This window comes from Pelodiscus sinensis, chromosome 9 (assembly GCF_052426305.1).
Source record: "Pelodiscus sinensis isolate ZL-2025 chromosome 9, ASM5242630v1, whole genome shotgun sequence".
Lineage (NCBI taxonomy): Eukaryota > Metazoa > Chordata > Testudines > Trionychidae > Pelodiscus > Pelodiscus sinensis.
Window position 1 is genome coordinate 48065237 of NC_143060.1, and position 12192 is coordinate 48077428.

Consider the following 12192-nt stretch of genomic DNA (forward strand, 5'->3'; position numbering starts at 1 on the left):
TAACCAGGGCTGGGTTCAATATCTTGGGGTCCATCTCACAAAGAACTGGCTCGAGCCCCCACCCAGTAATCTGGGAAATTCACGCACCCCTGGGCCCCTCGGAGAGGCAATGCTTCCCCACTCGGAAGCACTGAGTCTGAGTGTAGGAAAGAAACATTTAATGAAACAGAGAGAGAAGTCATACGGCATTAACTTGGGGAAAACATCACAAACAGTTCATAACCCAAACATGAGCCAAGCCCCCACCCCAGCCAAGAATCTCCTGAAGTCCAAAACAGTCCGACACCCCAAAAGTCTCTGTCCCTGGTCCATGCCACCCAGAGTCCCAAAGTTCACCCGCAGGGTTTCACCTCCCAACCTGGGTAGAAATGGGGGTGGGGGAATAGATAGGGGTCACCTTATACGAAACTCCGCCATGCCCCACCAGCTGTCTCGTTCCACACCTCTGGACACTCCGCTGGGCACCTGCCACCGCTCCACACCACGCCGCTGATGGCTGCTCCTCACCTGCCACTGCTCCACGCCACGCCACTGATGGCCGCTCCTCGCCTGCCGCCGCTCCACATCACTGATGGCCGCCCCTCGCCTGCTGCCGCTCCACGCCACGCCGCTGGTCGCTGCTCCTCACCTACTGCCACTCCATACCACGCCACTGGTTGCCGCCACTTCCCTGGCTGCAATAGGTCTAGCACTCAGCCAAACCAGTGATTTCAGCTCTCAGGCTACGTCTACACTGGCCCCTTTTCCGGAAGGGGCATGTAAATTTCACCTATCGTAGTAGGGAAATGCGCGGGGGATTTAAATATCCCCCGCGGCATTTAAATAAAAATGTCCGCCGCTTTTTTCCGGCTTTTAAAAAAGCCGGAAAAGAGCGTCTACACTGGCCCCGATCCTCCGGAAAAAGTGCCCTTTTCCGGAGGCTCTTATTCCTACTTCAAAGTTTTTTTAAAAGCCGGAAAAAAGCGGCGGACATTTTTATTTAAATGCCGCAGGGGATATTTAAATCCCCCACGCATTTCCCTACTACGATAGGTGAAATTTACATGCCCCTTCCGGAAAAGAGGCCAGTGTAGACGTAGCCTCAGTGATTTCAACTCTTTAGCCACCAGCTGGACTAGCAAATGAACCCAGCTTTCACTGGACTAGCAAAAGAAAAACCTCCTCAGGGAGTCTGCTTTAGGTCTGTCCTTAAAACAAAGGGGGAAAGGTGCAGGCTGGGCCAGTCTTATAGCTCACACCTGGCAGGTGTGAAGCAGGCTGACTCAAACCTTTTAACCCTTTTCCCCAGTTCTGTTCACTCAGCTCTGGAAGGGGGGAGGCTTGTTCTTCCGAGGCCTCTTACTATGATGGTGGTGTCTCTCCTGCAAGCACTGGTGGCATGTTTTACAGTTCCCACATTTAGGGGTAGCATGATTAGTTACCCCACAACAGTCCCAAATTATATACAATTCTCCACATTCCATTCCAACACTGACCTTCCATCAGCCCTGGCTGAATGGGATTTACATAGCCACACCTCAGATTCTCTCCTGAGCAGTATTTACATGTCAACAGCTAACACTTAATTACCTTGCAGAGCTAAACAACTTGGGCTACGTCTAGACTGGCCCCTTCTCCGGAAGAGGCATGCAAAGCAGGCAAGTCAGAATAGGGAAATCCGCGGGGGATTTGCAAGTAGGAATAAGAGATCCTCCGGAAAAGGGCTTTATTCCGGAGGATCGTGCCAGTCTAGACGCTCTTTTCCGGCTTTTCCCCAAGCCGGAAAAAAAGCGGCAGCCGTGTTTATTTAAATCCTGTGGGGGATATTTAAATCCCCCGCGGATTTCCCTATTCTGACTTGCCTGCTTTGCATGCCTCTTCCGGAGAAGGGGCCAGTCTAGACGTAGCCCTGTAGTGGGCACACCCACCCCTCCTTTTAGCTGGCTGACAGCATGCAGCAGTTCAGCCCCTGCTTACATCAGTGAATCAGTGTATTATTTGCATGCCAACTTACTGCCTCCTCCCTTGAGGAGGGTGTTATTGAATTACACAAAAGAGAGTCTTCAGCTGAATGGCAGAATTCATATTCTTCATCTAAAAACATATGAACTGGTAAGTCTTCCATGTATCTGCTTTGTATGAAGCTGCTGGACAAAAGGCCTCTTCCTCACTCAACTTCAGATGCTCCCTTCTCAGCTTATTAAAATGCACATCTTTCACTTGCATCATTAACACTACTTTCAGGTTAGGGTCCTAGACAAAATTATTTCAAAACCTACTGCTGTTTCCCCAGCATAATACTGACCCAAACTTCACACATCTAGTTTCTGTTTCCCTAACATTGTCATAGCTCAGACTCCTGCTATCATGTTCCTTCACAGTATGTCATGCCCACTAAAGTTCTCTCCTGCAAGACTGCAGGCCTTACTATCTTTGCTGCAGTGAGTGAGGAGGACGACACTGGCTGATTACTTGATGATGAAAAATATGGTCATATTGACACAATAGGAAAGCAAGAGTTGACTTACCGGCTCAAAATCCCCTAGACTACTATCCCTAGATTTCTTGATGAGACAGTTGTGTCAAAATAGTACTGCCCTATTTTTCAAGTTGGCTAGTAGCATAAACTTTTTTTTAAATGGTGAGTGTTAACTAATTCAGAATATAAAATTCTGTTGTTCATATAGTGTGATCACTATATTAACATGAACATAAAAACATACAAAACCAACAATTATAGAGCTAGAGATAGAAAACCTTATTCAAATGAGTGGCCAATGGGACTAATCACATGAATAAAGACAGAAGGCCATAATTCTTTATACCAGCGAGTTTATTAGGAATCATGGAGGGGTAGGATGTGAGGTTTAATTTTTCCCCATTCAGTAGTTAATGGCTACATGAGCATGGACAGTGGTGTCATTGCTATGTATTATTCTTCAGATTTTCCTCTATTCAGCAAGAACTATGCAATGAAGACTAATAATTTTTAATAAAGGTTAAATCATAATGGCCACTTAAAAATCCATGGTTGGCTTTGGGGACAGGGGAAAAGACTTACTGAGTGTTTATAATACTCAGATTCAGCTCTGTAATGGGGTGGCTGCCCCACTCTGGTTGGAAGGGATTAAAGAAGGCTGGAGAGAGCCTGTGCAGAGCCCTGACCAATAAGCTAGAGGCTTGTAAGAAGCCAATCAGGAGGCAGTTTGCTGAAGAGTAGCCTTTATAGACTGCGGCTTGCCCCTGTGGTTCGGGGCTTGACTAGGGGTGCAGTTGGACATGGTGGGAGAGGGTGAGACTGAGGACTGCTGATACACCTGGAAGGGGGGGTGAGTGAGTGAAGTGGGGAGCACTGTCTTTGAGCAGTGTCCCAAAGAGGACGCCATGGTCCCGGGAGCAATGTGGGTCCAGTGCTTGTGTGTGGAGAGAGTGCAGAGCGATGACGGGCAAGACACCGTCCTGAAGGGGGGTGAGGACTGAGCTGCCCTGATGAGGACTGAGCTAATTCCCAGTGTGACTAACAAGTGCCACAGCAGTGAGTTCAAACCCCATTTAGCCCTTCCAGTAGCAAGTAATAGAAGACGAGTGAGAAGTACTTTTGGTCTCAAACAGTTGGTACTTATGTATTCATAAAGCTGTCCCTGGTAATATTTAGATTTTTTTCCCTGGTATCTGCTAACTAGTAACATATATAGTAAAATGAAGGCATGGGAGCTAATAAGTTAGGGTACGTCTAGACTACATGCCTCTGTCACCAGAGGCATGTAGATTAGGCTACCCGACACAGTAAAATGAAGCGGCGATTTAAATAATCGCCGCTTCATTTAAATTTACATGGCTGCCGCGCTGAGCCGACAAACAGCTGATCAGCTGTTTGTCGGCTCAGCGCGATAGTCTGGATGCGCGGGTGTCGACATCAAAGGTATTTGTCGACAATGACAAAGTTGACATGGAGATGAAAATGCTTTCTCTTTTTCCAACCACACAGGGATGGGGCTGGGATCTGGATCGGTGGAAAGGGAAAGGAGATGGAAAAGCAGCAGAAAGAAGCAGTGTTGTCTGTTGGGGCTTTGTCTTTTGCATCATTCATGAGCCAATGACTACACTAGACAGGTTAAAGTGATACCACAGTAAACTTTTAGTGTAGTCACTCTAAGTTGAGGGAAGAAAGCTCTCCCACCAACTTATCTACCCCAAATGAGCAGCAGTAGCTGTCCACACCATAGCACTGTCCACACTGGCACTTAGGTCAGTGTAATTTATGTCGCTCTGGGGAAGATGACTTATTCACACCTGTGAGCAACATACAAGTCATATCGATATAAGTGGTTGTGTAGACATAGCCTAAAATATATGATGTGTGCCTCATTCTGATCTCACAACATTTCAACCTTGCTGAGATAACCAAGACTATATAACCTAAGTGAAATTACTTGTTACCGATTTAGTCAAAAGAAAAGGCGTTGTCTAGGTGACGTATCCTTTTCCCAGTGTCTACTACATGTTTTAGAAACTTTATCTATCTATCTGTGTGTCTATCTGTCTGTGAGTCCATTTGTTCAAGAACGCCTCGTAAATGGTAAAAGCTAGGACCACCACATTTGTTATGCAGCTTCCTCTGATCCTAACTTAAAGCAAGGTCAGAGTTTGGTTGCACCAGGACAATGATATGTCCTTGGAATTTGATTGTTTCTCATAAAATGGAAAGGGAGGAGGCTGATAGGAGGGACAGTTATACTGTAGAAGAATGTTTCTCAAAGTGGGCCCCGGGCCCACTTTGATAAAGCTGCTAACACACTGCTCCAGCTCCACAGTTTGCAGCCAAGGGGAACTGCGGGAAGTGGCACCGCTCCCCTGGACTTCAAATGGCGAACCTCAGCCAATAGGAGCCATGAGGCTCTGTGGCTGCAGAACAGTTAAATAAACAAACTAGAGCAGCCTGTTAGCAACTTTCCCACTTTGAGAAACACTGCTGTAGAATGACTACAAGAAGCAGCAAGAGATGGGGACCAGGACAGCTATAACCCCATTCGGGCAGCAGGCGTGGAGAAAGAGACAGATATCTACTATATATTTCAGATGGTGGAATATGTACCTCTTACCCAGCTGTCCTCACTGGAGCCTGCAGCAGTCATGGAGAGGCGCTTCTCATCTGGCCCCAATATGCTGTGGTGAGAAAGGGATGCGGTTTTCCTCTTTTCCCAGAGCAGCCTGCATACTGAACCCCTCATCTCCATCACCATCTCAGGACTATGATTTAAATAAAGAAAAACAAAACTTATTTGAGTTAAAGACCTGAGCAATGCCAGGTAAATCTTCTAGTATCTGATAAAAATTTAAACTTTGTGTCTTTCAGTTCTTTATCATTATCTTCTGTTTTCCCAGCTTCCTCTGATTGCCTCTGATTCTTACACTTTTCTTAGCTGCTGGCTAGATGTTATTACTGTATGACATGTTCAACCTTTAAAACAAATAATTTATTTTGAAGGTTGGGTACTTTCTAGTGTGTCATAAAATGGATAAACTCAGGTTATTTCGATGACGGGTAGTTCATACCTGAAAATATCATATCATCAAGCACATTTATATCTGGAATAAAACTGTTAACCTCTTTTGAAAGTCTTAGATAAAAAGGGTGGGTATTTTTTGGTTGTTTGCTTAGTCTTATAATAGCCTGTCTGGAGATGCTGTTTGAAAAATGCCATTTTAGCTTTTATATGACAGCCACATCTGAAACTAGGCAAAAGATCTAACCACTGCCCTGCTAGCTGCCAATCCCACTCAAGTTTAAGTGGAAATGGATGTCAGATCAGCTAGAGCTGGAAGCCAAGCAGCAGGATGCAAAGGAACATAAAAAGGGTAAGAGAGGTCCAGAACTAGTTGCTTATCTGTTGTTTCCAAGCTGCTTCCACCGCCAGAGAGCCTGAGGAATACTTGTACATTGGCGTTGCTGGGAGTAGATTTCATGAGCAGTGAAGGGGCACATTGAGCTAGACGGAGAGCAGAGCCTGGGAGCTGCTGTGCTTTGGAGTGTTCCCTGGCTACCTTGCAGAAGCTCCAGCAGAAATCAAAGAAGTGGCTTTGACTTCTGCTGCTCCCTTTGGGGAGTATCTAGTGCATAATGTTTTGTAAAAGTAGTGTGTAAGGGCAGCTGTAAAGGCATCATGGCTCAATAGTCACTCTGCCAACACGAATATGGCTGGCCTAGTGTTTAAAGTACAAGTCTAGAACTATGATCTGGGCTCCATTCCTGTCTCAGGCTTCCTCCTACCCTGCACTTCCTAATGTGACCTTGAATACATCACTTACTCTGGGACTCAGTGTTCTCCACCAGTGAAATGGGACTAATAGCACTTCCTATTTCACAGGGGCATCTGAGAACATGTATGTTAAAGATTATGAAGCCAATAGTGCTATAACAATCCACAGCTGTTGGGGATCTGGCCCATTGTCTTCAATGAAGTTACTCATTATTTATATACAAGTTAGAAGGCTCAGGTCATAGAACCATAGCACCACAGCGGTTAGAAGGAACCGCTAAGGTCATCTAGTCTAATCCCTGCCAAGATGTAGGGTCCTATTAGCCATTGCACAAATTATGCTACTGTATAAGTACCAATCATTATTGGACTGCACAGCATTTCTCTGTGAAGCCACATACTCCTTGTCCCCCAGGAGACAAGGAGACAGCAGTGCTGAGTGTGAGCTTGTGGGTTTGGGCAATATAACATGGGAATATAAAGAGCAGCTTTTCTCCATATTGGAGAGAGGCCTTAAGTAAGAGGAATTGGTCCTGCCTAGAGCAGGGCGCTGGACTTGATGACCTTCTGAGGTCTCTTCCAGTTCTCTGATTCTATGAAGAGAAGACATGGAATGGGGTTGTACATAATCTACCTTCCCAATAAGTAGTCAGGATACAGCAGGACCCTGGGAAGAATTAGAGAAAGCAGTTGTGGAGAGAGGAAGTACAGTAGCTTGGGATGAGAATACTGCTCACTTTCTGTTCCAGGGCTTATACTAGGGATGTCAAGGTGTAGTCGATTACATGATTAATTGATAAGCCTGGGTTTATTGGTTAATTTTGTTGACTATATGCACTCCACCCCACCCCTTGCTGCCTCTGTATCCAAGAGGCAGTAGCGTGGAGGGTGCGGGGAGCAGGCTGTAGCCGATACATACGGTGAGCTGGCTTTCAAGCAGGCTCCCCAGGAATGCCAGCTCCGCAGACCCGCCTACCCCCTTCCTTGCTGCCTCATACAGAGTCTGGGGGTAGCTGGCTTAAAAGCTAGTTCTCCACAGCACCAGTTCCGCAGTGCTGCCTCCTCTCCCCCCGCGCTGCTGCCTCTATCAGCAGTAGGGGCAAAGAGGGCAGCCACAAAGCAACCTCTGCCTGCAGTGGCCCAGGCTCACCATAGACAGAGGCTGATCCATGGCAACAGCCCGTCACAGAGGGTCTGAGCTCCCTGTGGACCAGCTTCTGTCCACAGGGAGCTTGGACCCCCTCACAGGCAGGGTCTGCTGCCACTCCATGCTGGTGCCTCAGTATCAGGCAGCAGTGCAGGGAGGCAGGCAGCTGGTCTGCATGGGGAACTGTTTTTTAAATTGGCTTCCTTTGCAAACTGGCTCCCATCTGCCACCCTGTTCTGCTGCCTCTGAGACAGAAGCAGTAGCACAGGGTGGCATGGGGCTCCCTGGGAGTGGGATTGGTTGTGCACTGGTTGCTGGCCCCGCCCCCGGGGACTATTGAATAGTTGTGTAACCAATAAGATTTCACGTGGTTACATGCGTATTTAATGACACAGGATCTAACATTCCTCGTTTATACCTGAGGCTACCAGAAAAAGGAGGGTGAAAACCTCCTGCAGCTACAGGGGGAAGACCAGGGCAGATCCTGGAAGGAAGGACTATTGAACTGTTTATCCTGGAGAGGCAAGTCACTATTAGCATTACTCACTTCTGCATCAACAAGATGAAGGCAGGGTGCCAGAAATACTAAACATATATTATGCATTTGGACCCTTTATTTTAGTCTAAGATGATTTATAGTTGAAGGGCACAGTCCTCCAACCACCCAAAAGCAAGGAGGGAAATAAGTAACAAAGTGGAAGAAACTGAGGTAAAGAAACCTCAGGCATGATCATGTCCCAACACCAGAAAGGAACACACATTACAAACATTGATGATATGTTTTCCTTTACCCACATCCATTTCCAGCAAGTGGACTCAAGACAGGAAGTAACTTCTATCACTGATCATTTTGATTGCATGAAATGGCAAGCCACTGATGTCAAGGAGCTCGTCTTTGAAGCAGCATTTAAGGCCTCATCCAACCGCATTGAGTCTTTCCATTGACTTCTATGAGTTTTGAATTAGGTCCTTTAGGGGCCAATAGGGAGCTCAAATCTGTAGTATTTATATTTAGAAGGAGAAAAACTAAAATTAAAACTTGAAAGCCAGATGTTATTTCCCTTTTCATAGGCACTGTTTTGTTTCCATAAAGGAAAGTTTTACTTTAAGGCCTGATACTGAAACATGTCCTAGTTTCCATAGAAGTCAGTGGGCGATTCAGATGCTGAGCACATTGTAGAAGAATGAGATATTCAATGGGTCTCATCACTGATATACATGAGCATAGATAGAAGCAGGCTTGGAAGGGCTTATCTCCCTCCCCAAAAGGGCTTATCTCCCCAAAAAAAGTTAAAGGTTTCATTAATAAGAGAAATCCTTGAGTTTGGACCAAAGGCACATTCATCTCATTTTTAATAAAATTAACAAATTAAGTCATGGTACTAGTGTACTCAAACAAATATTTTAACAGTTAATTTATTTTTAATCCTAGACCTCTCCTCCCTAAAAAGTTGTGTATGTCCCAAAGTAAATTTTAAAAAAGCACATTGGATTTTTTTTTTTTGAGCAGTGTTTATGAAATCCAAAATGGGAAAGTATTTCACCATTGTTCAGTCTGTGCACAGCAGCTGTGATTTAAAAAAGATTGAGAAAATTATGAATGAAGGGCCTAGGTCATTTGGGGGGGGCAGGATGAGGAATAATTGTCAGGGCCCTCTCGTGCCTTTTAATGAAAAAGGGGCTGTAAGCATTGCCTCAAACTCTAAATGCTTTATTGTTCCTATGGTATTTAGGACACTACAGAAAAGACCTCATAGAAAGGGGTCGGCGATTTTTAGTGTCAGCACAAGGGAATGCCATTTGTTTCTTTTAAATGGAAAGCCTCAAATGAGTAAGGGACAAGAGAAACGAATCTAAAGTTATTTTTTAAAATGCAGAAACCATTGCTCACAGATTGTTTCACTGAATTTTTACACATACTGTACTAAGTGTACAAATAAATGGATTTATAAACCAATAAGAACTGGGAGGATCTTTATTAAGGCTCAGATCTGGATAATACTCTTAAGTCTTATTGACCTTAATGAGACTATTCATATGCTTAATTTTAAGCTTGTGACTAAGTACTTTATTGACCCACTTACAAGGAAGGAGAGTTATGAAATCCAGTACCCTGTCGAGAACTAGTACATTTTTCCAAAGTTCGCTTCATCGGTTTAAAAAAAAGCATGAAAAAATGGCATATATAATTAACTATGATCTTGGACAGTGTGAAAAGGAAATGATCAAAATGCAGAAGAATCATTGCCTATCAATAGCGCTCAGTAAGTATCACTAATTCTTCCCACATTCATGCATTATTTTAAAAGGTGACTGATAAGTTACCTGACTCTTCCAGGACTGGAGTGACTGCTGTGACATTAGGCTATTTCTACACCATCAGGCTATTTCAAAATAAGTTACTTAGAAATAACTCTCAATATAACTATTTTGAAATCGCACACCCACACTACACATCCCCATTGAAATAGTGCATATCTATATCGGAATAGCATATCCACATTAATTTAAAGCCCCCCAGAAGCACTCCAGGCAGAGCACTGGGACAGCAGTCTCTTCCTGTAGCTGCTTCTTGAGGCTCATGCTTAAAGGGGCTCCCCTCTACAGCCATGTCTCAGACCCTTCTCTATTGCCTACCTCCTTGAGGGACAGTAAACTCTCACTGAGTGCTCTGGTCGCTCTTGTGGATGCCAGAGCACATCTACGGAGCCGGACTCACTGACTCTCAGATCTGCTGCTTCAACTCCTGGTGCAGATTATGCAGGCTGCTTACGATGCAGCAGCATGATGACCATTCCAGAATAGGGGATCTCCTCAACCAGGCCCAGGTGCTCCTCCTCATACACTACATCCCCTGCATACTGTACACTGCAGCTTCTGGCGCCGGGAGAGTTGTACTGACTGGTGGAACCAGATCATCATGGAGTGCTGGGATGACCAGCAGCAGCTCCAGAACTTGTACATGCGGAAGGACATCTTCCTGGAGCTCTGTGAGTGACTCACCTCTGCTCTGCAGTGATAGGACACCCACGAGACCCACTATTTCCCTCCAGAAGCAAGACACCATCACAATTTGGAAGCTCGCCATGCCGGACAGCTACTGCTCTGTCAGGAACGAGTTTGGCATAGGGAAATCAACCATCGATGCCATACTAATGCAGGTTTAACTCTCTTGCTGTTGTCCCAGGAGGGCGGAGAAGCACTTCACCAGGGCAGATGCTGCTCTGAGAGTGCGGGCATGAGTCTGTCATCCATGGCACTGTTGTGTGTTTTCAGGACCCTAGCCTCCTTGGTGGTGGCTTGTGGTGGGAAGGTGTTCCACCATAGTGTCTGGAGTAAAGTAGACCTGTTCATGAACCTTGTGAGAAGGAGTGATGGGTTCCTGTGTGGCAGCCTCATGGGGCTGTCTGCTCCAGACTGGTGCTCCATGTGCACCCGCATGCACAGGCTGTTGTGTGATCTCCAGGATGAGAAGGCCAAGTGAGGAGAGGACAGCAGTCTGCCACCTGCCCCCACATGTAGATAGGGAAAGGTAGAGAACTCACCTGATGTTCCTTCCATGGCCTTGCCCGAGCCTTGGGAGGCATCCTGGGGGAGGGTGGGAGAACCAGCTCCAGGATGATGAGCACCTCCTGTCTGGCGGGCATCATCTCCTCCTCCTACTACTACTACTACTTCTCATCATGGTCCACAGCCCTGCCCTCTTGGAGGCTGAGGAAAGGCATGTCCAGGTCAGAGTCCACAACAAAGGCTGGGGAAGGAACTGACCTCTCTCCCAGGATTCCATCCAGATGTGAGTAGAAGTGACAGGTCTGGGGTGCCTCTCCAGATCGGGAACTTTGTTCCCTGGCCTTGGTATAAGACTGGCACAGTTCTTCATATTTCATGCGCACCTGGTCCAGCATGTGTGTGTGGCCCTTCTGGGCCAGGCTGGCAGCCATCCAGCTGTACACACCTGCATTCCTGCACCTGGTGCGGAGATCTTGGAGATTAGACTGTTCACCCCAGATCTCTATGACATTCAGGATCTCCACACAAGTCCATGATGGGGCCCCCTTCCATCCTGGCCATGGACTTCCAAGGTGTCTGCCAAGATGCTGGCAGCCATTGGTTACTCGGAGGGAGCACTGGCATCTGCCACGGCAGCAGGGAAGGCTGTTCAGGATCCTGCTATGTGGGACTGTGCAAGCAGGGCCTGTGTCGTGCCACAAGCCCTTCCCCTTCTACCTGCAGCTTTAAAGAATGCAGGGAAAGGGAAACTGTAGAGACATGTGTCATCCCACTCTGGCATGATAAATGCAGAAGTGGGGGCCAGCAAGTGTACCCCAAAGCCTTATCTACCAGGCTTTGGTATAAAACTCCCCCCAAGATCTTAAAACCCTAGATCTTGGGAATAAAACTTCCGCTGCCACCACCCAAATGTTGCTAAAGAAACCAGGGGAAAGATCATTTGGGAAATCTCCCCCCTAAAATAAAAATCAAGGCACACAATTAACCACTGCCAGGTTAATAAAAGAAAAGAAAGAACTTTTATTATTACAACAATATTCCTGTTGCAAACATAATGACTCGATAGGGAGGTAACAAAATATACTCATGGAAAAACTCCATGGGCCTAGAACTTAGTTACAAAGAAAAGCCAAAACATCTTTTAAACAGTGCCAGATCTCAGATCCCATACCCAATCCATAAAACAATAAAACCTAACGAAACTACCTAAACTTTACCCTACTTACAGAAAATGAAGAATGGTGTCTTGGAGAGAGAGAGACACGCTTGTCCCTCTCTGTAGCTGCAGAGAACTCT